Here is a 19,035-nt window from a genome sequence, read left to right as displayed (position 1 = left end):
GGTTCGAATCCCGCCGCCGTCAGTATTCAATTTTGCCAAAGCTATGTTTTTAGGGGCATGGGAAAATTTTTTTACAGCATTTAGATGATATTTTAGTTAATAGTACTCCACACAAAGGCAGCGTGGCCGAGTTGTCTATGGCGCTGGTTTTAGGCAACAGTCTCTTCGGGGGCGCGGGTTCGAATCCCGCCGCTGTCATAATTCGATTTTGCCAGAGGTATGTTTTTAGGTGCATGGGAAAATCATTTTACAGCATTTAGACGATATTTTAGTTAATAGCAATCCACACGAAGGCAGTGTGGCCGAGTGGTCTATGGCGTTGGTTTTAGGCACCAGTCTCTTAGGGGACGCGGGTTCGAATACCGGCGCTGTCATAATTCGATTTTGCCAGAGGTATGTTTTTAGGTGCATGGGAAAATCATTTTACAGCATTTAGACGATATTTTAGTTAATAGCAATCCACACGAAGGCAGTGTGGCCGAGTGGTCTATGGCGTTGGTTTTAGGCACCAGTCTCTTCGGGGACGCGGGTTCGAATACCGCCGCTGTCATAATTCGATTTTGCCAGACTTATGTTTTTAGGGGCATGGGAAAACCTTTTTACAGCATTTAGACGAAATTTTAATTAATAATAAGCTACCCGAAGGCAGTGTGGCCGAGTGGTCTATGGCGCTGGTTTAAGGCACCAGTCTCTACAGGGGCGCGGGTTTGAATCCCGCCGCTGTCATAATTCGATTTTGCCAGAGGTAATGTGTTAGGGGCATAGGAAAACCTTTTTACAGCATTTAGACGATATTTTAGATAATAGAAATCCACATGAAGGCAGCGTGGCTGAGTGGTCTATGGCGCTGGTTTTAGGCACCAGTCTCTTCGGGGGCGCGGGTTCGAATCCCTCCACTGTCATAATTCGATTTTGCCAGATTTTGTTTTTAGGGGCATGAGAAAACCTTTTTATAACATTATGACGATATTTTAGTTAATAGTAATCCACACGAAGGCAGTGTGGCCGAGTGGTCTATGGCGCTGGTTTAAGGCAGCAGTCTCTTCAGGGGCGCGGGTTTGAATCCCGCCGCTGTCATAATTCGATTTTGCCAGAGGTATGTTTTTAGGGGCATAGGAAAACCTTTTTACAGCATTTAGACGATATTTTGGTTAATAAAAATTCACATAAAGGCAACGTGGCCGAGTGGTCTATGGCGCTGGTTTTAGGCACCAGTCTCTTCGGGGGCGCGGGTTCGAATCCCGCCGCTGTCATAATTCGATTTTGCCAGAGGTATGTTTTAAGGGGCATGGGAAAACCATTTTACAGCATTTAGACGATATTTTAGTTAATAGCAATCCACACGAAGGCAGTGTGGCCGAGTGGTCTATGGCGCTGGTTTTAGGCACCAGTCAGTTCGGGGACGCGGGTTCGAATACCGCCGCTGTCATAATTCAATTTCAAAGACTTATGTTTTTAGGGGCATGGGAAAACCTTTTTACAGCATTTAGACGATATTTTAGTTAATAATAAGCTACCCTAAGGCAGTGTGGCCGAGTGGTCTATGGCGCTGGTTTTAGGCACCAGTCTCTTCGGGGGCGCGGGTTCGAATCCCGCCGCTGTCAGTATTCAATTTTGCCAAAGCTATGTTTTTAGGGGCATGGGAAATTTTTTTTACAGCATTTAGATGATATTTTAGTTAATAGTACTACACACAAAGGCAGCGTGGCCGAGTGGTCTATGGCGCTGGTTTTAGGCACCAGTCTCTTCGGGGGCGCGGGTTCGAATCCCGCCGCAGTCATTATTCAATTTTGCCAGAGGTATGTTTTTAGGTGCATGGGAAAATCATTTTACAGCATTTAGACGATATTTTAGTTAATAGCAATCCACACGAAGGCAGTGTGGCCGAGTGGTCTATGGCGTTGGTTTTAGGCACCAGTCTCTTCGGGGACGCGGGTTCGAAAACCGCCGCTGTCATAATTCGATTTTGCCAGACTTATGTTTTTAGGGGCATGGGAAAACCTTTTTACAGCATTTAGACGATATTTTAGTTAATAATAAGCTACCCGAAGGCAGTGTGGCCGAGTGGTCTATGGCGCTGGTTTAAGGCACCAGTCTCTTCAGGGGCGCGGGTTCGAATCCCGCCGCTGTCATAATTCGATTTTGCCAGAGGTAATGTTTTAGGGGCATAGGAAAACCTTTTTACAGCATTTAGACGATATTTTAGATAATAGAAATCCACTTGAAGGCAGCGTGGCTGAGTGGCCTATGGCGCTGGTTTTAGGCACCAGTCTCTTCGGGGGCGCGGGTTCGAATCCCTCCACTGTCATAATTCGATTTTGCCAGACTTATGTTTTTAGGGGCATGAGAAAACCTTTTTATAACATTATGACGATATTTTAGTTAATAGTAATCCACACGAAGGCAGTGTGGCCGAGTGGTCTATGGCTCTGGTTTAAGGCACCAGTCTCTTCAAGGGCGCGGGTTCGAATCCCGCCGCTGTCATAATTCGATTTTGCCAGAGGTATGTTTTTAGGGGCATAGGAAAACCTTTTTACAGCATTTAGACGATATTTTGGTTAATAAAAATTCACATAAAGGCAACGTGGCCGAGTGGTCTATAGCGCTGGTTTTAGGCACCAGTCTCTTCGGGGGCGCGGGTTCGAATCCCGCCGCTGTCATAATTCGATTTTGCCAGAGGTATGTTTTAAGGGGCATGGGAAAACCATTTTACAGCATTTAGACGATATTTAAATTAATAATAAACCACACGAAGGCAGTGTGGCCGCGTGTTCTATGGCGCTGGTTTTAGGCACCAGTCTCTTCGGGGGCGCGGGTTCGAATCCCGCTGCTGTCATTATTCAATTTTGCCAGAGGTATAATTTAAGGGCCATGGGAAAACCTTTTTACAGCATTAAGACGATATTTAAATTAATAATATTCCATACGAAGGCAGTGTAGCCGAGTGGTGTATGGCGCTGGTTTTAAACACCAGTCTCTTCGGGGGCGCGGGTTCGAATCCCACCGCTGTCAGTATTCAATTTTGCCAGAGCTATGTTTTTAGGGGCATGGGAAAACTTTTTTACAGCATTTAGATGATATTTTAGTTAATAGTACTGCACATAAAGGCAGCGTGGCCGAGTGGTCTATGGCGCTGATTTTAGGCACCAGTCTCTTCGGGGGCGCGGGTTTGAATCCCGCCGCTGTCATTATTCAATTTTGCCAGAGGTGTGCTTTAAGGGGCATGGGAAAACCTTTTTACAGCAATAAGACGATATTTTAGATAATAGAAATCCACACGAAGGCGGCGTGGCTGAGTGGTCTATGGCGCTGGTTTTAGGCACTAGTCTCTTCGGGGGAGCGGGTTCGATTCCTGCCGCTTTCATAATTCGATTTTGTCAGAGGTGTGTTTTTAGGGGCATGGGAAATCCTTTTTACAGCATTTAGGCAATATTTTAGTTAATAATAAGCCCCACGAAGGCAAGGTGGCCGAGTGGTCTATAGCGCTGATTTTAGGCACCAGTCTCTTCGGGGGCGCGGGTTCGAATCCCGCCGCTGTCATTATTCAATTTTGCCAGAGGTATGCTTTAAGGGGCATGGGAAAACCTTTTTACAGCAATAAGACGATATTTTATATAATAGAAAGCCACATGAAGGCAGCGTGGCTGAGTGGTCTATGGCGCTGGTTTTAGTCACCAGTCTCTTCGGGGGCGCGGGTTCGAATCCCTCCACTGTCATAATTCGATTTTGCCAGACTTATGTTTTTAGGGGCATGAGAAAACCTTTTTATAACATTATGACGATATTTTAGTTAATAGTAATCCACACGAAGGCAGTGTGGCCGAGTGGTCTATGGCGCTGGTTTAAGGCACCAGTCTCTTCAGGGGCGCGGGTTCGAATCCCGCCGCTGTCATAATTCGATTTTGCCAGCGGTATGTTTTTAGGGGCATAGGAAAACCTTTTTACAGCATTTAGACGATATTTTGGTTAATAAAAATACACATAAAGGCAACGTGGCCGAGTGGTCTATGGCGTTGGTTTTAGGCACCAGTCTCTTCGGGGGCGCGGGTTCGAATCCCGCCGCTGCCATAATTCGATTTTGCCTGAGGTATGTTTTAAGGGGCATGGGAAAACCATTTTACAGCATTTAGACGATATTTAAATTAATAATAAACCACACGAAGGCAGTGTGGCCGCGTGTTCTATGGCGCTGGTTTAAGGCACCAGTCTCTTCGGGGGCGCGGGTTCGAATCCCGCCGCTGTCATTATTCAATTTTGCCAGAGGTATAATTTAAGGGCCATGGGAAAACCTTTTTACAGCATTTAGACGATATTTAAATTAATAATGATCCATACGAAGGCAGTGTAGCCGAGTGGTGTATGGCGCTGGTTTTAAACACCAGTCTCTTCGGGGGCGCGGGTTCGAATCCCGCCGTTGTCATTTTTCAATTTTGCCAGAGGTATGCTTTTAGGGGCATATGAAAACCTTTTTACAGCATTTAGACGAAATTATAAATAATGAAGGCAGCGTGGCTGAGTGGTCTATGGCGCTGGTTTAAGGCACCAGTCTCTTCGGGGGCGCGGGTTCGAATCCCGCCGCTGTCATACTTAATTTTTGCCAGAGATATGTTTTTAGGGGCATGGGAAAACCTTTTTACAGCATTTAGACGATATTTTAGTTAATAATAAGCTATACGAAAGCAGTGTGGCCGAGTGGTCTATGGCGCGGGTTTAGGGCACCAGTCTCTTCGGGGGCGCGGGTTTTAATGCCGCCGCTGTCATTATTCAATTTTGCCAGAGGTATGCTTTTAGGGGCAAGGGAAAACCTTTTTACTGCATTAAGACGATATTTTAGTTAATAATAATAAACACGCAGGCAGTGTGGCCGATTGGTCTATGGCGCTGGTTTCAGGCACCAGTCTCTTCAGGGGCGTGTTTTCGAATCCCGCCGCTGTCATAATTCGATTTTGCCAGAGGTATGTTTTTAGGGGCATAGGAAAACCTTTTTACAGCATTTAGACGACATTTTGGTTAATAAAAATTCATATAAAGGCAACGTGGCCGAGTGGTCTATGGCGCTGGTTTTAGGCACCAGTCTCTTCGGGGGCGCGGGTTCGAATCCCTCCACTGTCATATTTCGATTTTGCCAGACTTATGTTTTTAGGGGCATGAGAAAACCTTTTTATAACATTATGACGATATTTTAGTTAATAGTAATCCACACGAAGGCAGTGTGGCCGAGTGGTCTATGGCGCTGGTTTAAGGCACCAGTCTCTTCAGGGGCGCGGGTTCGAATCCCGCCGCTGTCATAATTCGATTTTGCCAGAGGTATGTTTTTAGGGGCATAGGAAAACCTTTTTACAGCATTTAGACGATATTTTAGTTAATAATAAGCTACCAGAAGGCAGTGTGGCCGAGTGGTCTATGGCGCTGGTTTTAGGCACCAGTCTCTTCGGGGGCGCGGGTTCGAATCCCGCCGCTGTCATTTTTCAATTTTGCCAAAGCTATGTTTTTAGAGGCATGGGAAAACTTTTTTACAGCATTTAGATGATATTTTAGTTAATAGTACTCCACACAAAGGCAGCGTGGCCGAGTGGTCTATGGCGCTGGTTTTAGGCACCAGTCTCTTCGGGGGCGCGGGTTCGAATCCCGCCGCTGTCATTATTCAATTTTGCCAGAGGTATGTTTTTAGGTGCATGGGAAAATCATTTTACAGCATTTTGACGATATTTTAGTTAATAGCAATCCACACGAAGGCAGTGTGGCCGAGTGGTCTATGGCGCTGGTTTTAGGCACCAGTCTCTTCGGGGACGCGGGTTCGAATACCGCCGCTGTCATAATTCAATTTCATAGACTTATGTTCTTAGGGGCATGGGAAAACCTTTTTACAGCATTTAGACGATATTTTAGTTAATAATAAGCTACCCGGAGGCAGTGTGGCCGAGTGGTCTATGGCGCTGGTTTTAGGCACCAGTCTCTTCGGGGGCGCGGGTTCGAATCCCGCCGTTGTCAGTATTTAATTTTGCCAAAGCTATGTTTTTAGGGGCATGGGAAAAATTTTTTACAGCATTTAGATGATATTTTAGTTAATAGTACTCCACACAAAGGCAGCGTGGCCGAGTGGTCTATGGCGCTGGGTTTAGGCACCAGTCTCTTCGGGGGCGCGGGTTCGAATCCCGCCGCTGTCATTATTCGATTTTGCCAGAGGTATGTTTTTAGGTGCATGGGAAAATCATTTTACAGTATTTAGACGATATTTTAGTTAATAGCAATCCACACGAAGGCAGTGTGGCCGAGTGGTCTATGGCGTTGGTTTTAGGCACCAGTCTCTTCGGGGACGCGGGTTCGAATACCGCCGCTGTCAGAATTCGATTTTGCCAGACTTATGTTTTTAGGGGCATGGGAAAACCTTTTTACAGCATTTAGACGATATTTTAGTTAATAATAAGCTACCCGAAGGCAGTGTGGCCGAGTGGTCTATGGCGTTGGTTTTAGGCACCAGTCTCTTCGGGGGCGCGGGTTCGAATACCGCCGCTGCCATAATTCAATTTCCCAGACTTATGTTTTTAGGGGCAGGGGAAAACCTTTTTACAGCATTTAGACGATATTTTAGTTAATAGTGATCCTCACGAAGGCATTGTGGCCGAGTGGTCTATGGCGCTGGTTTAAGGCACCAGTCTCTTCAGGGGCGCGGGTTCGAATCCCGCCGCTGTCATAATTCGATTTTGCCAGAGGTATGTTTTTAGGGGCATAGGAAAACCTTTTTACAGCATTTAGACGATATTTTGGTTAATAAAAATTCACATGAAGGCAACGTGGCCGAGTGGTCTATGGCGCTGGTTTAAGGCACCAGTCTCTTCGGGGGCGCAGGTTCGAATCCCGCCGCTGTCAGTATTCAATTTTGCCAGAGCTATGTTTTTAGGGGCATGGGAAAACTTTTTTACAGCATTTAGATGATATTTTAGTAAATGGTACTCCGCACAAAGGCAGCGTGCCCCAGTGGTCTATTGCGCTGGTTTTAGGCACCAGTCTCTTCGGGGGCGCGGGTTCGATTCCCGCCGCTGACATAATTCAATTTTGCCAGAGGTATGTTTTTAGGGGGATGGGAAAACCTTTTTACAGCATTTAGATGATATTTTAGTTAATAGTAATCCACACGAAGGCAGTGTGGTCGAGTGGTCTATGGCACAGGTTTAAGGCACTAGTCTCTTCGGGGGAGCGGGTTTGATCCCCGCCGCTTTCAAAATGCAATTTTGTCAGAGGTATGTTTTTAGGGGCATGGGAAAATTTTTTTACAGCATTTAGATGATATTTTAGTTAATAGTACTCCATACATAGGCAGCGTGGCCGAGTGGTCTATGACGCTGGTTTTAGGCACCAGTCTCTTCGGGGGCGCGGGTTCGAATCCCGCCGCTGTCATTATTCAATTTTGCCAGAGGTATGTTTTTAGGTGCATGGGAAAATCATTTTACAGCATTTTGACGATATTTTAGTTAATAGCAATCCACACGAAGGCAGTGTGGCCGAGTGGTCTATGGCGCTGGTTTTAGGCACCAGTCTCTTCGGGGACGCGGGTTCGAATACCGCCGCTGTCATAATTCAATTTCCCAGACTTATGTTCTTAGGGGCAGGGGAAAACCTTTTTACAGCATTTAGACGATATTTTAGTTAATAATAAGCTACCCGGAGGCAGTGTGGCCGAGTGGTCTATGGCGCTGGTTTAAGGCACCAGTCTCTTCGGGGGTGCGGGTTCGAATCCCGCCGTTGTCAGTATTTAATTTTGCCAAAGCTATGTTTTTAGGGGCATGGGAAAAATTTTTTACAGCATTTAGATGATATTTTAGTTAATAGTACTCCCCACAAAGGCAGCGTGGCCGAGTGGTCTATGGCGCTGGTTTTAGGCACCAGTCTCTTCGGGGGCGCGGGTTCGAATCCCGCCGCTGTCATTATTCAATTTTGCCAGAGGTATGTTTTTAGGTGCATGGGAAAATCATTTTACAGCATTTAGACGATATTTTAGTTAATAGCAATCCATACGAAGGCAGTGTAGCCGAGTGGTCTATGGCGTTGGTTTTAGGCACCAGTCTCTTCGGGGACGCGGGTTCGAATACCGCCGCTGTCAGAATTCGATTTTGCCAGACTTATGTTTTTAGGGGCATGGGAAAACCTTTTTACAGCATTTAGACGATATTTTAGTTAATAATAAGCTACCCGAAGGCAGTGTGGCCGAGTGGTCTATGGCGGTGGTTTTAGGCACCAGTCTCTTCGGGGGCGCGGGTTCGAATCCCGCCGCTGTCATAATTCGATTTTGCCAGAGGTATGTTTTTAGGGGCATAGGAAAACCTTTTTACAGCATTTAGACGATATTTTGGTTAATAAAAATTCACATGAAGGCAACGTGGCCGAGTGGTCTATGGCGCTGGTTTAAGGCACCAGTCTCTTCGGGGGCGCAGGTTCGAATCCCGCCGCTGTCAGTATTCAATTTTGCCAGAGCCATGTTTTTAGGGGCATGGGAAAACTTTTTTACAGCATTTAGATGATATTTTAGTAAATGGTACTCCACACAAAGGCAGCGTGGCCCAGTGGTCTATTGCGCTGGTTTTAGGCACCAGTCTCTTCGGGGGCGCGGGTTCGATTCCCGCCGCTGACATAATTTAATTTTGCCAGAGGTATGTTTTTAGGGAGATGGGAAAACCTTTTTACAGCATTTAGATGATATTTTAGTTAATAGTAATCCACACGAAGGCAGTGTGGTCGAGTGGTCTATGGCACAGGTTTAAGGCACTAGTCTTTTCGGGGGAGCGGGTTCGATCCCTGCCGCTTTCAAAATGCAATTTTGTCAGAGGTATGTTTTTAGGGGCATGGGAAAATTTTTTTACAGCATTTAGATGATATTTTAGTTAATAGTACTCCACACAAAGGCAGCGTGGCCGAGTGGTCTATGGCGCTGGTTTTAGGCACCAGTCTCTTCGGGGGCGCGGGTTCGAATCCCGCCGCTGTCATTATTCAATTTTGCCAGAGGTATGTTTTTAGGTGTATGGGAAAATCATTTTACAGCATTTAGACGATATTTTAGTTAATAGCAATCCACACGAAGGCAGTGTGGCCGAGTGGTCTATGGCGTTGGTTTTAGGCACCAGTCTCTTCGGGGACGCGGGTTCGAATACCGCCGCTGTCAGAATTCGATTTTGCCAGACTTATGTTTTTAGGGGCATGGGAAAACCTTTTTACAGCATTCAGACGATATTTTAGTTAATAATAAGCTACCCGAAGGCAGTGTGGCCGAGTGGTCTATGGCGCTGGTTTTAGGCACCAGTCTCTTCGGGGGCGCGGGTTCGAATACCGCCGCTGTCATAATTCAATTTCCCAGACTTATGTTTTTAGGGGCAGGGGAAAACCTTTTTACAGCATTTAGACGATATTTTAGTTAATAGTAATCCTCACGAAGGCGTTGTGGCCGAGCGGTCTATGGCGCTGGTTTAAGGCACCAGTCTCTTCAGGGGCGCGGGTTCGAATCCCGCCGCTGTCATAATTCGATTTTGCCAGATGTATGTTTTTAGGGGCATAGGAAAACCTTTTTACAGCATTTAGACGATATTTTGGTTAATAAAAATTCACATAAAGGCAACGTGGCCGAGTGGTCTATGGCGCTGGTTTAAGGCACCAGTCTCTTCGGGAGCGCAGGTTCGAATCCCGCCGCTGTCAGTATTCAATTTTGCCAGAGCTATGTTTTTAGGGGCATGGGAAAATTTTTTTACAGCATTTAGATGATATTTTAGTTAATAGTACTACACACAAAGGCAGCGGGGCCGAGTGGTCTATGGCGCTGGTTTTAGGCACCAGTCTCTTCGGGGGCGCGGGTTCGATTCCCGCCGCTGACATAATTCAATTTTGCCAGAGGTATGTTTTTAGGGGGATGGGAAAACCTTTTTACAGCATTTAGATGATATTTTAGTTAATAGTAATCCACACGAAGGCAGTGTGGTCGAGTGGTCTATGGCACAGGTTTAAGGCACTAGTCTCTTCGGGGGAGTGGGTTCGATCCCTGCCGCTTTCAAAATGCAATTTTGTCAGAGGTATGTTTTTAGGGGCATGGGAAATCCTTTTTACAGCATTTAGGCAATATTTTAGTTAATAATAATCCCCACGAAGGCAAGGTGGCCGAGTGGTCTATGGCGCTGATTTTAGGCACCAGTCTCTTCGGGGGCGCGGGTTCGTTTCCCGCCGCTGTCATAATTCAATTTTGCCAGAGGTATGTTTTTAGGGGGATGGGAAAATCATTTTACAGCATTTTGACGATATTTTAGTTAATAGCAATCCACACGAAGGCAGTGTGGCCGAGTGGTCTATGGCGTTGGTTTTAGGCACCAGTCTCTTCGGGGACGCGGGTTCGAATACCGCCACTGTTATAATTCAATTTCCCAGACTTACGATTTTAGGGGCATGGGAAAACCTTTTTACAGCATTTAGACGATATTTTAGTTAATAATAAGCTACCCGAAGGCAGTGTGGCCGAGTGGTCTATGGCGCTGGTTTAAGGCACCAGTGTCTTCGGGGACGCGGGTTCGAATCCCATCGGTGTCATAATTCAATTTTGCCAGACTAATGTTTTTAGGCACGTGGGAAAACCTTTTTATAACATTATGACGATATTTTAGTTAATAGTGATCCGCACGAAGGCAGTGTTGCCGAGTGGGCTATGGCGCTGGTCTTAGGCACCAGTCTCTTCGGGGGCGCGGTTTCGAATCCCGCCGGTGTCATAATTCAATTTTGCCAGACTTATGTTTTTAGGGGCATGGGAAAACCTTTTTACAGCATTTAGACGATATTTTAGTTAATAGCAACCCTCACGAAGGCAGTGTGGCCGAGTGGTCTATGGCGCAAGTTTTAGGCACCAGTCTCTTCGGGGGCGTGGGTTCGAATCCCGCCGGTGTCATAATTCAATTTTGCCAGACTAATGTTTTTAGGGGCATGGGAAAACCTTTTTATAACATTATGACGATATTTTAGTTAATAGTAATCCGCACGAAGGCAGTGTGGCCGAGTGGTCTATGGCGCTGGTCTTAGGCACCAGTCTCTTCGGGGGCGCGGTTTCGAATCCCGCCGCTGTCCTAATTCGATTTTGCCAGAGGTATGTTTTTAGGGGCATGGGAAATCCTTTTTACAGCATATAGGCAATATTTTAGTTAATAATAATCCCCACGAAGGCAAGGTGGCCGAGTGGTCTATGGCGCTGATTTTAGGCACCAGTCTCTTCGGGGGCGCGGGTTCGTTTCCCGCCGCTGTCATAATTCAATTTTGCCAGAGGTATGTTTTTAGGGGGATGGGAAAATCATTTTACAGCATTTTGACGATATTTTAGTTAATAATAATCCAAATGAAGGCGGTGTGGCCGAGTGGTCTATGGCGCTGTTTTTAAGCACCAGTGTCTTCGGGGGCGCGGGTTCGAATCCCGCCGCTGTCATAATTCAATTTTGCCAGACTTACGTTTTTAGGGGCATGGGAAAACCTTTTTACAGCATTTAGACGATATTTTAGTTAATAATAAGCTACCCGAAGGCAGTGTGGCCGAGTGGTCTATGGCGCTGGTTTAAGGCACCAGTCTCTTCGGGGACGCGGGTTCGAATACCGCCGCTGTCATAATTCAATTTCCCAGACTTATGTTTTTAGGGGCATGGGAAAACCTTTTTACAGCATTTAGACGATATTTTAGTTAATAATAAGCTACCCGGAGGCAGTGTGGCCGAGTGGTCTATGGCGCTGGTTTTAGGCACCAGTCTCTTCGGGGGCGCAGGTTCGAATCCCGCCGCTGTCAGTATTCAATTTTTCCAGAGCTATGTTTTTAGGGGCATGGGAAAACTTTTTTACAGCATTTAGATGATATTCTAGTTAATAGTAATCCACACGAAGGCAGTGTGGCCGAGTGGTCTATGGCACTGGTTTTAGGCACCAGTCTCTTCGGGGGCGTGGGTTCGAATCCCGCCGCTGTCAGTATTCGATTTTGCCAGAGGTATGTTTTTAGGTGCATTGGAAAATCTTTTTACAGAATTTAGACGATATTCTAGTTAATAGTAATCCACACGAAGGCAGTGTGGCCGAGTGGTCTATGGCACTGGTTTTAGGCACCAGTCTCTTCGTGGGCGCGGGTTCGAATCCCGCCGCTGTCATTATTCAATTTTGCCAGAGTTATGTTTTTAGGGGCATAGGAAAACCTGTTTACAGCATTTAGACGATATATTAGTTAATAATAAGCTACCCGAAGGCAGTGTGGCCGAGTGGTCTATGGCGCTGGTTTTAGGCACCAGTCTCTTCGGGGGCGCAGGTTCGAATCCCGCCGCTGTCAGTATTCAATTTTTCCAGAGCTATGTTTTTAGGGGCATTGGAAAACTTTTTTACAGCATTTAGATGATATTTTAGTAAATGGTACTCCACACAAAGGCTGCGTGGCCGAGTGGTCTATGGCTCTGGTTATAGGCACCAGTCTCTTCGTGGGCGCGGGTTCGAATCCCGCCGCTGTCATTATTCAAATTTGCCAGAGCTATGTTTTTAAGGGCATGGGAAAACTTTTTTACAGCATTTAGATAAAATTTTAGTTAATAGCAATCCACACGAAGGCAGTGTGGCCGAGTGGTCTATGGCGTTGGTTATAGGCACCAGTCTCTTCGTGGGCGCGGGTTCGAATCCCGCCGCTGTCATTATTCAATTTTGCCAGAGATATGTTTTTAGGTGCATGGGAAAATCTTTTTACAGAAATTAGACGATATTTTAGTTAATAATAATCCACACGAAGGCAGTGTGGCCGAGTGGTCTATGGCGCTATTTTTAGGCACCAGTCTCTTCGGGGGCGCGGGTTCGAATCCCGCCGATGTCATATTTCAATTTTTCCAGAGGTATGTTTTTAGGGGCATGGGAAAACCATTTTACAGCATTTAGATGATATTTTAATTAATAGTAATCCACAAGAAGGCAGTGTGGCCGAGTGCTCTTTGGTGCTTGTTTTAGACACCAGTCTCTTCGGGGGTGCGGGTTCGAATCCCGCCGCTGTCATTATTCAATTTTGCCAGAGGTATGTTTTTAGGGGCATGGGAAAACCTTTTTACAGCATTTAGACGATATTTTAGTTAATAGCAATCCACACGTCGGCTGTGTGGCCGAGTGGTCTATGGCGCTGGTTTTAGGCACCAGTCTCTTCGGGGGCGTGCGTTCGAATCCCGCCGCGGTCATAATTCGTTTTTGCCAGAGGTATGTTTTTTCGGGGCATGGGAAAACCTTTTTACAGCATTTAGACGATATTTTATTTAATAGTAATTTAAACGAAGGCAGTGTGGCCGAGTGGTCTATGGCGCTGGTTTTAGGCACCAGTCTCTTCGGGGGCGCGGGTTCGAATCCCGCCGCTGTCATAATTCAATTTTGCCAGAGTGATGTTTTTAGGGGCATGGGAAAACCTTTTTACAGCATTTAGATGATATTTTAGTTAATAGTAATCCACACGAAGGCAGTGTGGCCGAGTGGTCTATGGCGCTGGTTTTAGGCACCAAACTCTTCGGGGGCGCGGGTTCAAATCCCGCCGCTGTCATAATTCGATTTTGCCAGAGGTATGTTTTTAGGGGCATGGGTAATCCTTTTTACAGCATTTAGGCAATATTTTAGATAATAGAATTCCCCATGAAGGCAGCGTGGCCGAGTGGTCTATGGCGCTGGTTTTAGGCACCAGTTTCTTCGGGGCGCGGGTTCGAATCACGCCGCTGTCATAATTCAATTTTGCCAGAGGTATGTTTTTAGGGGCATGGCAAAACCTTTTTACAGCATTTAGACGATATTTTAATTAATAAAAAGGTAACCGAAGGCAGTGTGGCCGAGTGGTCTATGGCGCTGGTTTTAGGCACCAGTCTCTTCGTGGGCGCAGGTTCGAATCCCGCCGCTGTCATAATTCAATTTTGCCAGAGGTATGTTTTTAGGGGCATGGGAAAACCTTTTTACAGCATTTAGATGATATTTTAGTTAATAGTAATCCACACGAAGGCAGTGTGGCCGAGTGGTCTATGGCGCTGGTTTTAGGCACCAGTCTCTTCGGGGGCGCGGGTTCAAATCCCGCCGCTGTCATAATTCGATTTTGCCAGAGGTATGTTTTTAGGGGCATAGGAAAACCTTTTTGCAGCATTTAGACAATATTTTATTTAATAATAATCCACACGAAGGCAGTGTGGCCGAGTGGTCTATGGCGCTGGTTTTAGGCACCAGTCTCTTCGGGGGCGCGGGTTCGAATTCCGCCGATGTCATTATTCAATTTTGCCCGAGGTATGCTTTTAGGGGCATGTGAAAACCTTTTTACAGCCTTTAGACGATATTTTAGTTAATAATTAGCTACCGGAAGGCAGTGTGGCCGAGTGGTCTATGGCGCTGATTTAAGGCAGCAGTCTCTTCGGGGGCGCGGGTTCAAATCCCGCCGCTGTCATAATTCGATTTTGCCAGAGGTATGTTCTTAGGGGCATAGGAAAACCTTTTTACAGCATTTAGACGATATTTTAGTTAATAAAAATCCTCAGGAAGGCAGTGTGGCCGAGTGGTCTATGGCGCTGGTTTTAGGCACCAGTCTCTTCGGGGGCGCGGGTTCGAATCCCGCCGCTGTCATAATTCAATTTTGCCAGAGTGATGTTTTTAGGGGCATGGGAAAACCTTTTTACAGCATTTAGATGATATTTTAGTTAATAGTAATCCACACGAAGGCAGTGTGGTCGAATGGTCTATGGCACAGGTTTTAGGCACCAGTCTCTTCGGGGGGGCGGGTTCGATTCCCGCCGCTTTCAAAATTCAATTTTGTCAGAGGTATGTTTTTAGGGGCATGGGTAATCCTTTTTACAGCATTTAGGCAATATTTTAGATAATAGAATTCCACATGAAGGCAGCGTGGCCGAGTGCTCTATGGCGCTGGTTTTAGGCACCAGTCTCTTCGGGGGCACGGGTTCGAATGCAGCTGCTGTCATTATTCAATTTTGCCAGAGATATGTTTTTAGGTGCCTGGGAAAATCTTTTTACAGAAATTAGACGATATTTTAGTTAATAATAATCTACACGACGGCAGTGTGGCCGAGTGTACTATGGCGCTGGTTTTAGGCACCAGTCTCTTCGGGGGCGCGGGTTCAAATCCCGCCACTGTCATTGTTTAATTTTGCCAGAGGTTCGCTTTAAGGGGCATGGGAAATCCTTTTTACAGCATTTAGGCAATATTTTAGTTAATAATAATCCCCACGAAGGCAGTGTGGCCGAGTGGTCTATGGCCGTGATTTTAGGCACCAGCCTCTTCGGAGGCGCGGGTTCAAATCCCGCCGCTGTCATAATTCAATTTTGCCAGAGGTATGTTTTTAGGGGCATGGGAAAACCTTTTTACAGCATTAAGATGATATTTTAGTTAATAGTAAACTACAAGAAGGCAGTGTGGCCGATTGGTCTATGGCTCTGGTTTTGAGTTGCGTTCGAGCTTTTGGAGAGTGCAGGTCGTTCGATTTTGCGCTCCGTGTTTTCGTCGCGCTAAGCCTAAGCGGGTTTTTTTACCAATTTATTTTTCTTTCGGTTATTATTCGTGCATTTAAATCTATAGTTGTTAATTTATTAATTTGGTAATCCCTCCTGGGTGTTTCTACCCAGGATGGACGCATTCAAGAGATCGGTTTTTATTGATTTTAAACGAAATCTACCAAGTTTTGAAGTTGTGTCTACGGCGGTGATTGCGAACTTTGGTCTCGATTGTGCATCTGCTTTAGTTGTCTGTGATGAGGGTGGTTACATTCTCACCTTGAAGACTTTGGCCGATGTCGAGGGCGTTATTGATTCGGGCTTGGATATTGACGGTGAGATTTATGAAATTTCAAGCGTTTCTGCGAAGACGGTGACTGTCGCCTTTTCGGACTTACCTGAGTTTGTGACTGATGAAGCCGTTTTATCCAAATTAACGTCGCTTGGCTGTGAAATCAAGGGTCCGCTTGTTTGGCATAAAAAGGCATCATTCTATTGCGGACTTCGTACCGTTCGTGTTACCTTACCTGAGAGTCTGTCATCATTACCATATCGCTTACGAGTTGCCGATGCTGTTGGTCGGGAGAAGTTTTACGCTGTCCGACATGATTCTCAGTTGAAAATATGTAATAAGTGTTATTCTCCTGACCATATTTATCGCCATTGTCCTGATTTCAAGTGCTTTAAGTGCCAGAAGCAGGGACATGTTGTTCGGGAGTGTCCTTTATGGCCCCGGATGGCATCCCGTGATTTAGAAGCGGCGTCTGGCGATGGTGGTGACGGTGAAGCGATGGTCGTCGATCCTGCCTCAATCGCTATTCCTCAAGGTTCCCCGGTCCGGGCCGGTAGCGGTGAATCTTCCATCGTCGATGCCGGTGTGAAGTCTGATCCGCGTCGGAGTGCTAAGCATTCGATGTCGTCAAGCGATGGCGATGTCGGTAAGAAGCTGTCTTCTTCTTCTGGCTCTGCTACGAAAGTTCAAAGGGTTCCCGTTGCTATGCGTCTGTACCCTTTTGCGGGTCATCGCCGGCCTGAGTGGTGGCCTAAGGAGGTTGCTTGGCCGCCATCTTCAGAGAACGAATATTTTGCTCGGGTGTGTCGGTATCAGGGTCAGCCTGTTACCAGTCCTCTGTATAAGGACTTTGTGATCCCGGATGATTACGGTTTCAAAGTATAAGTTACAAATTAATGGTGCTGGATTTTCTTAATGTTTTGCTGCCTTTTCTGTGTTCTGTCGGTTTTAAGCCTTTGCTTCTTATTTTCAATAAGGAGTTTTTTTTCGTTAATTTATTTCTTCTTAATCGTCTTTAATGCTGTTTAATATCTAATTTGGCCTATTTTTGTTCATGAATTCTTTCTACAACATGTACTGCCTAATAGTGTTTGATACGTTGCTTTATTTTTTTATTTCTCAATATTGTTTAATCAATATTATCTAATCGTTTTTCTTTCTTTATCGATGTTCATTTTCGCGACCGATTTTTCAAATGTTACTTCGTATTTTTTTCTTGTTCTATTATCTTGTTGCATTTCGCTTTTTGTACCATACACGCGTCGTCTATTTTTTTAATGATATAATTAAAAAAAAAATGGCTCTGGTTTTAGGCACCAGTCTCTTCGGGGGCGCGGGTTCGAATCCCGCAGCTGTCACTATTCAATTTTGCCAGAGGTATGTTTTTAGGGGCATGGGAAAACCTTTTTACAGCATTTAGGCGATATTTTAGTTTATAAATATCCACACGAAGGCGGTGTGGCCGAGTGGTCTATGGCGCTGGTTTTAGGCACCAGTCTCTTCGGGGGCGCGGGTTTGAATCCCGCCGCTGTCATAATTCGATTTTGCCAGACTTATGTTTTTAGGGGCATTGGAAAACCTTTTTATAACATTATGACAATATTTTAGTTAATAGCAATCCCTAGAAGGCGGTGTGGCCGAGTGGTCTATGGCTCTGGTTTTAGGCACCAGTCTCTTCGGGGGCGCGGGTTCGAATCCCGCCGCTGTCAGTATTCAATTTTGCCAGAGGTATGTTTTTAGGGGCATGGGAAAACCTTTTTACAGCATTTAGACGATATTTTAGTTAATAGTAATCGACACGAAGGCAGTGTGGCCGAGTGGTCTATGGCGCTGGTTTTAGGCACCAGTCTCTTCGGGGGCGCGGGTTCGAATCCCGCCGCGGTCATAATTCGATTTTGCCAGAGGTATGTTTTTTCGGGGCATGGGAAAAACTTTTTACAGCATTTTTACGATATTTTAGTTAATAGCAATACACACGAAGGCAGTGTGGCCGAGTGGTCTATGGCGCTGGTTTTAGGCACCAGTCTCTTCGGGGGCATGGGTTCGAATCCCGCCGCTGTCATAACTCGCTTTTGCCAGAGGTATGTTTTTTCGGGGCATGGGAAAACCTTTTTACAGCATTTAGACGATATTTTAGTTAATAATATTTCTCACGAAGGCAGTGTGGCCGAGTGGTCTATGGCGCTGGTTTAAGGCACTAGTCTCTTCGGGGACGCGTGTTCAAATCCCGCCACTGTCATAATTCGATTTTGCCAGACTTATGTTTTTAGGGGCATGGGAAAACCTTTTTATAACATTATGACGCTATTTTAGTTAATAGTATTCCACACGAAGGCAGTGTGGCGGAGTGGTCTATGGCGCTGGCTTAATGCACCAGTCTCTTCGGGAGCGCGGGTTCGAATCCCGCCGCTGTCATTATTCAATTTTGCCAGAGGTATGCTTTAAGGGGCATGGCAAAACCTTTTTACAGCAATAAGACGATATTTTAGATAATAGAATTCCACATGAAGGCAGCGTGGCCGAGTGGTCTATGGCGCTGGTTTTAGGCACCAGTTTCTTCGGGGCGCGGGTTCGAATCACGCCGCTGTCAAGTTCAATTTTGCCAGAGGTATGTTTTTAGGGGCATGGCAGAACCTTTTTACAGCATTTAGACGATATTTTAATTAATAAAAAGGTATCCGAAGGCAGTGTGGCCGAGTGGTCTATGGCGCTGGTTTTAGGCACCAGTCTCTTCGTGTGCGCGGGTTCGAATCCCGCCGCTGTCATAGTTCAATTTTGCCAGAGGTATGTTTTTAGGGGCATGGGAAAACCTTTTTACAGCATTTAGATGATATTTTAGTTAATAGTAATCCACACGAAGGCAGTGTGGCCGAGTGGTCTATGGCGCTGGTTTAAGGCACCAGTCTCTTCGGGGGCGCGGGTTCAAATCCCGCCGCTGTCATAATTCGATTTTGCCAGAGGTATGTTTTTAGGGGCATAGGAAAACCTTTTTGCAGCATTTAGACAATATTTTATTTAATAATAATCCACACGAAGGCAGTGTGGCCGAGTGGTCTATGGCGCTGGTTTTAGGCACCAGTCTCTTCGGGGGCGCGGGTTCGAATCCTCGCTGCTGTCATTATTCAATTTTGCCAGAGGTATGTTTTAAGGTGCATGGGAAAATCTTTTTACAGAATTTAGACGATATTTTAGTTAATAATAAGCTACCCGAAGGCAGTGTGGCCGAGTGCTCTATGGCGCTGGTTTTAGGC

The 19,035-nt window shown here is 45.8% G+C and overlaps 35 non-coding genes across 35 annotated transcripts; all 35 read left to right on the top strand.

Annotated features, from left to right (window-relative positions):
- Positions 1-644: 644 nt before the first annotated feature.
- TRNAL-AAG (transfer RNA leucine (anticodon AAG)) lies at positions 645-726 on the top strand. The gene has a single exon. It is a non-coding gene; the product is annotated as a tRNA-Leu (tRNA).
- A 269-nt stretch (positions 727-995) lies between these two features.
- Positions 996-1,077, top strand: TRNAL-AAG (transfer RNA leucine (anticodon AAG)). Its single transcript has one exon. It is a non-coding gene; the product is annotated as a tRNA-Leu (tRNA).
- Positions 1,078-1,171: 94 nt separating this feature from the next.
- Positions 1,172-1,253, top strand: TRNAL-UAG (transfer RNA leucine (anticodon UAG)). The gene has a single exon. It is a non-coding gene; the product is annotated as a tRNA-Leu (tRNA).
- Positions 1,254-1,522: 269 nt separating this feature from the next.
- On the top strand, positions 1,523-1,604 carry TRNAL-UAG (transfer RNA leucine (anticodon UAG)). The gene has a single exon. It is a non-coding gene; the product is annotated as a tRNA-Leu (tRNA).
- Positions 1,605-1,698: 94 nt separating this feature from the next.
- TRNAL-UAG (transfer RNA leucine (anticodon UAG)) lies at positions 1,699-1,780 on the top strand. The gene has a single exon. It is a non-coding gene; the product is annotated as a tRNA-Leu (tRNA).
- A 270-nt stretch (positions 1,781-2,050) lies between these two features.
- TRNAL-AAG (transfer RNA leucine (anticodon AAG)) lies at positions 2,051-2,132 on the top strand. The gene has a single exon. It is a non-coding gene; the product is annotated as a tRNA-Leu (tRNA).
- A 270-nt stretch (positions 2,133-2,402) lies between these two features.
- TRNAL-AAG (transfer RNA leucine (anticodon AAG)) lies at positions 2,403-2,484 on the top strand. Its single transcript has one exon. It is a non-coding gene; the product is annotated as a tRNA-Leu (tRNA).
- Positions 2,485-3,810: 1,326 nt separating this feature from the next.
- On the top strand, positions 3,811-3,892 carry TRNAL-AAG (transfer RNA leucine (anticodon AAG)). Its single transcript has one exon. It is a non-coding gene; the product is annotated as a tRNA-Leu (tRNA).
- Positions 3,893-3,986: 94 nt separating this feature from the next.
- TRNAL-UAG (transfer RNA leucine (anticodon UAG)) lies at positions 3,987-4,068 on the top strand. Its single transcript has one exon. It is a non-coding gene; the product is annotated as a tRNA-Leu (tRNA).
- A 270-nt stretch (positions 4,069-4,338) lies between these two features.
- TRNAL-UAA (transfer RNA leucine (anticodon UAA)) lies at positions 4,339-4,420 on the top strand. Its single transcript has one exon. It is a non-coding gene; the product is annotated as a tRNA-Leu (tRNA).
- An 82-nt stretch (positions 4,421-4,502) lies between these two features.
- Positions 4,503-4,584, top strand: TRNAL-AAG (transfer RNA leucine (anticodon AAG)). Its single transcript has one exon. It is a non-coding gene; the product is annotated as a tRNA-Leu (tRNA).
- A 622-nt stretch (positions 4,585-5,206) lies between these two features.
- TRNAL-AAG (transfer RNA leucine (anticodon AAG)) lies at positions 5,207-5,288 on the top strand. Its single transcript has one exon. It is a non-coding gene; the product is annotated as a tRNA-Leu (tRNA).
- Positions 5,289-5,382: 94 nt separating this feature from the next.
- Positions 5,383-5,464, top strand: TRNAL-UAG (transfer RNA leucine (anticodon UAG)). The gene has a single exon. It is a non-coding gene; the product is annotated as a tRNA-Leu (tRNA).
- Positions 5,465-5,558: 94 nt separating this feature from the next.
- Positions 5,559-5,640, top strand: TRNAL-UAG (transfer RNA leucine (anticodon UAG)). Its single transcript has one exon. It is a non-coding gene; the product is annotated as a tRNA-Leu (tRNA).
- Positions 5,641-5,909: 269 nt separating this feature from the next.
- On the top strand, positions 5,910-5,991 carry TRNAL-UAG (transfer RNA leucine (anticodon UAG)). Its single transcript has one exon. It is a non-coding gene; the product is annotated as a tRNA-Leu (tRNA).
- Positions 5,992-6,085: 94 nt separating this feature from the next.
- On the top strand, positions 6,086-6,167 carry TRNAL-UAG (transfer RNA leucine (anticodon UAG)). Its single transcript has one exon. It is a non-coding gene; the product is annotated as a tRNA-Leu (tRNA).
- A 445-nt stretch (positions 6,168-6,612) lies between these two features.
- Positions 6,613-6,694, top strand: TRNAL-AAG (transfer RNA leucine (anticodon AAG)). Its single transcript has one exon. It is a non-coding gene; the product is annotated as a tRNA-Leu (tRNA).
- Positions 6,695-6,788: 94 nt separating this feature from the next.
- Positions 6,789-6,870, top strand: TRNAL-AAG (transfer RNA leucine (anticodon AAG)). Its single transcript has one exon. It is a non-coding gene; the product is annotated as a tRNA-Leu (tRNA).
- A 446-nt stretch (positions 6,871-7,316) lies between these two features.
- Positions 7,317-7,398, top strand: TRNAL-UAG (transfer RNA leucine (anticodon UAG)). The gene has a single exon. It is a non-coding gene; the product is annotated as a tRNA-Leu (tRNA).
- A 269-nt stretch (positions 7,399-7,667) lies between these two features.
- TRNAL-AAG (transfer RNA leucine (anticodon AAG)) lies at positions 7,668-7,749 on the top strand. Its single transcript has one exon. It is a non-coding gene; the product is annotated as a tRNA-Leu (tRNA).
- Positions 7,750-7,843: 94 nt separating this feature from the next.
- Positions 7,844-7,925, top strand: TRNAL-UAG (transfer RNA leucine (anticodon UAG)). Its single transcript has one exon. It is a non-coding gene; the product is annotated as a tRNA-Leu (tRNA).
- A 446-nt stretch (positions 7,926-8,371) lies between these two features.
- On the top strand, positions 8,372-8,453 carry TRNAL-AAG (transfer RNA leucine (anticodon AAG)). Its single transcript has one exon. It is a non-coding gene; the product is annotated as a tRNA-Leu (tRNA).
- Positions 8,454-8,899: 446 nt separating this feature from the next.
- TRNAL-UAG (transfer RNA leucine (anticodon UAG)) lies at positions 8,900-8,981 on the top strand. The gene has a single exon. It is a non-coding gene; the product is annotated as a tRNA-Leu (tRNA).
- Positions 8,982-9,426: 445 nt separating this feature from the next.
- On the top strand, positions 9,427-9,508 carry TRNAL-AAG (transfer RNA leucine (anticodon AAG)). The gene has a single exon. It is a non-coding gene; the product is annotated as a tRNA-Leu (tRNA).
- Positions 9,509-9,602: 94 nt separating this feature from the next.
- On the top strand, positions 9,603-9,684 carry TRNAL-AAG (transfer RNA leucine (anticodon AAG)). The gene has a single exon. It is a non-coding gene; the product is annotated as a tRNA-Leu (tRNA).
- Positions 9,685-11,537: 1,853 nt separating this feature from the next.
- Positions 11,538-11,619, top strand: TRNAL-AAG (transfer RNA leucine (anticodon AAG)). Its single transcript has one exon. It is a non-coding gene; the product is annotated as a tRNA-Leu (tRNA).
- A 269-nt stretch (positions 11,620-11,888) lies between these two features.
- On the top strand, positions 11,889-11,970 carry TRNAL-UAG (transfer RNA leucine (anticodon UAG)). Its single transcript has one exon. It is a non-coding gene; the product is annotated as a tRNA-Leu (tRNA).
- Positions 11,971-12,064: 94 nt separating this feature from the next.
- Positions 12,065-12,146, top strand: TRNAL-UAG (transfer RNA leucine (anticodon UAG)). The gene has a single exon. It is a non-coding gene; the product is annotated as a tRNA-Leu (tRNA).
- A 1,151-nt stretch (positions 12,147-13,297) lies between these two features.
- On the top strand, positions 13,298-13,379 carry TRNAL-UAG (transfer RNA leucine (anticodon UAG)). Its single transcript has one exon. It is a non-coding gene; the product is annotated as a tRNA-Leu (tRNA).
- Positions 13,380-13,473: 94 nt separating this feature from the next.
- TRNAL-UAG (transfer RNA leucine (anticodon UAG)) lies at positions 13,474-13,555 on the top strand. The gene has a single exon. It is a non-coding gene; the product is annotated as a tRNA-Leu (tRNA).
- A 445-nt stretch (positions 13,556-14,000) lies between these two features.
- On the top strand, positions 14,001-14,082 carry TRNAL-UAG (transfer RNA leucine (anticodon UAG)). The gene has a single exon. It is a non-coding gene; the product is annotated as a tRNA-Leu (tRNA).
- A 270-nt stretch (positions 14,083-14,352) lies between these two features.
- On the top strand, positions 14,353-14,434 carry TRNAL-AAG (transfer RNA leucine (anticodon AAG)). The gene has a single exon. It is a non-coding gene; the product is annotated as a tRNA-Leu (tRNA).
- A 94-nt stretch (positions 14,435-14,528) lies between these two features.
- On the top strand, positions 14,529-14,610 carry TRNAL-UAG (transfer RNA leucine (anticodon UAG)). Its single transcript has one exon. It is a non-coding gene; the product is annotated as a tRNA-Leu (tRNA).
- Positions 14,611-17,411: 2,801 nt separating this feature from the next.
- TRNAL-UAG (transfer RNA leucine (anticodon UAG)) lies at positions 17,412-17,493 on the top strand. Its single transcript has one exon. It is a non-coding gene; the product is annotated as a tRNA-Leu (tRNA).
- Positions 17,494-18,643: 1,150 nt separating this feature from the next.
- TRNAL-AAG (transfer RNA leucine (anticodon AAG)) lies at positions 18,644-18,725 on the top strand. The gene has a single exon. It is a non-coding gene; the product is annotated as a tRNA-Leu (tRNA).
- Positions 18,726-19,035: the final 310 nt, after the last annotated feature.

The sequence above is a fragment of the Leiobunum rupestre genome, chromosome 2, assembly GCF_980474605.1.
Source record: "Leiobunum rupestre chromosome 2, qqLeiRupe1.1.hap1, whole genome shotgun sequence".
Lineage (NCBI taxonomy): Eukaryota > Metazoa > Arthropoda > Arachnida > Opiliones > Sclerosomatidae > Leiobunum > Leiobunum rupestre.
Note: the sequence above shows the minus strand (reverse complement) of the source record. Positions and strands in the feature narration are given on the sequence as shown.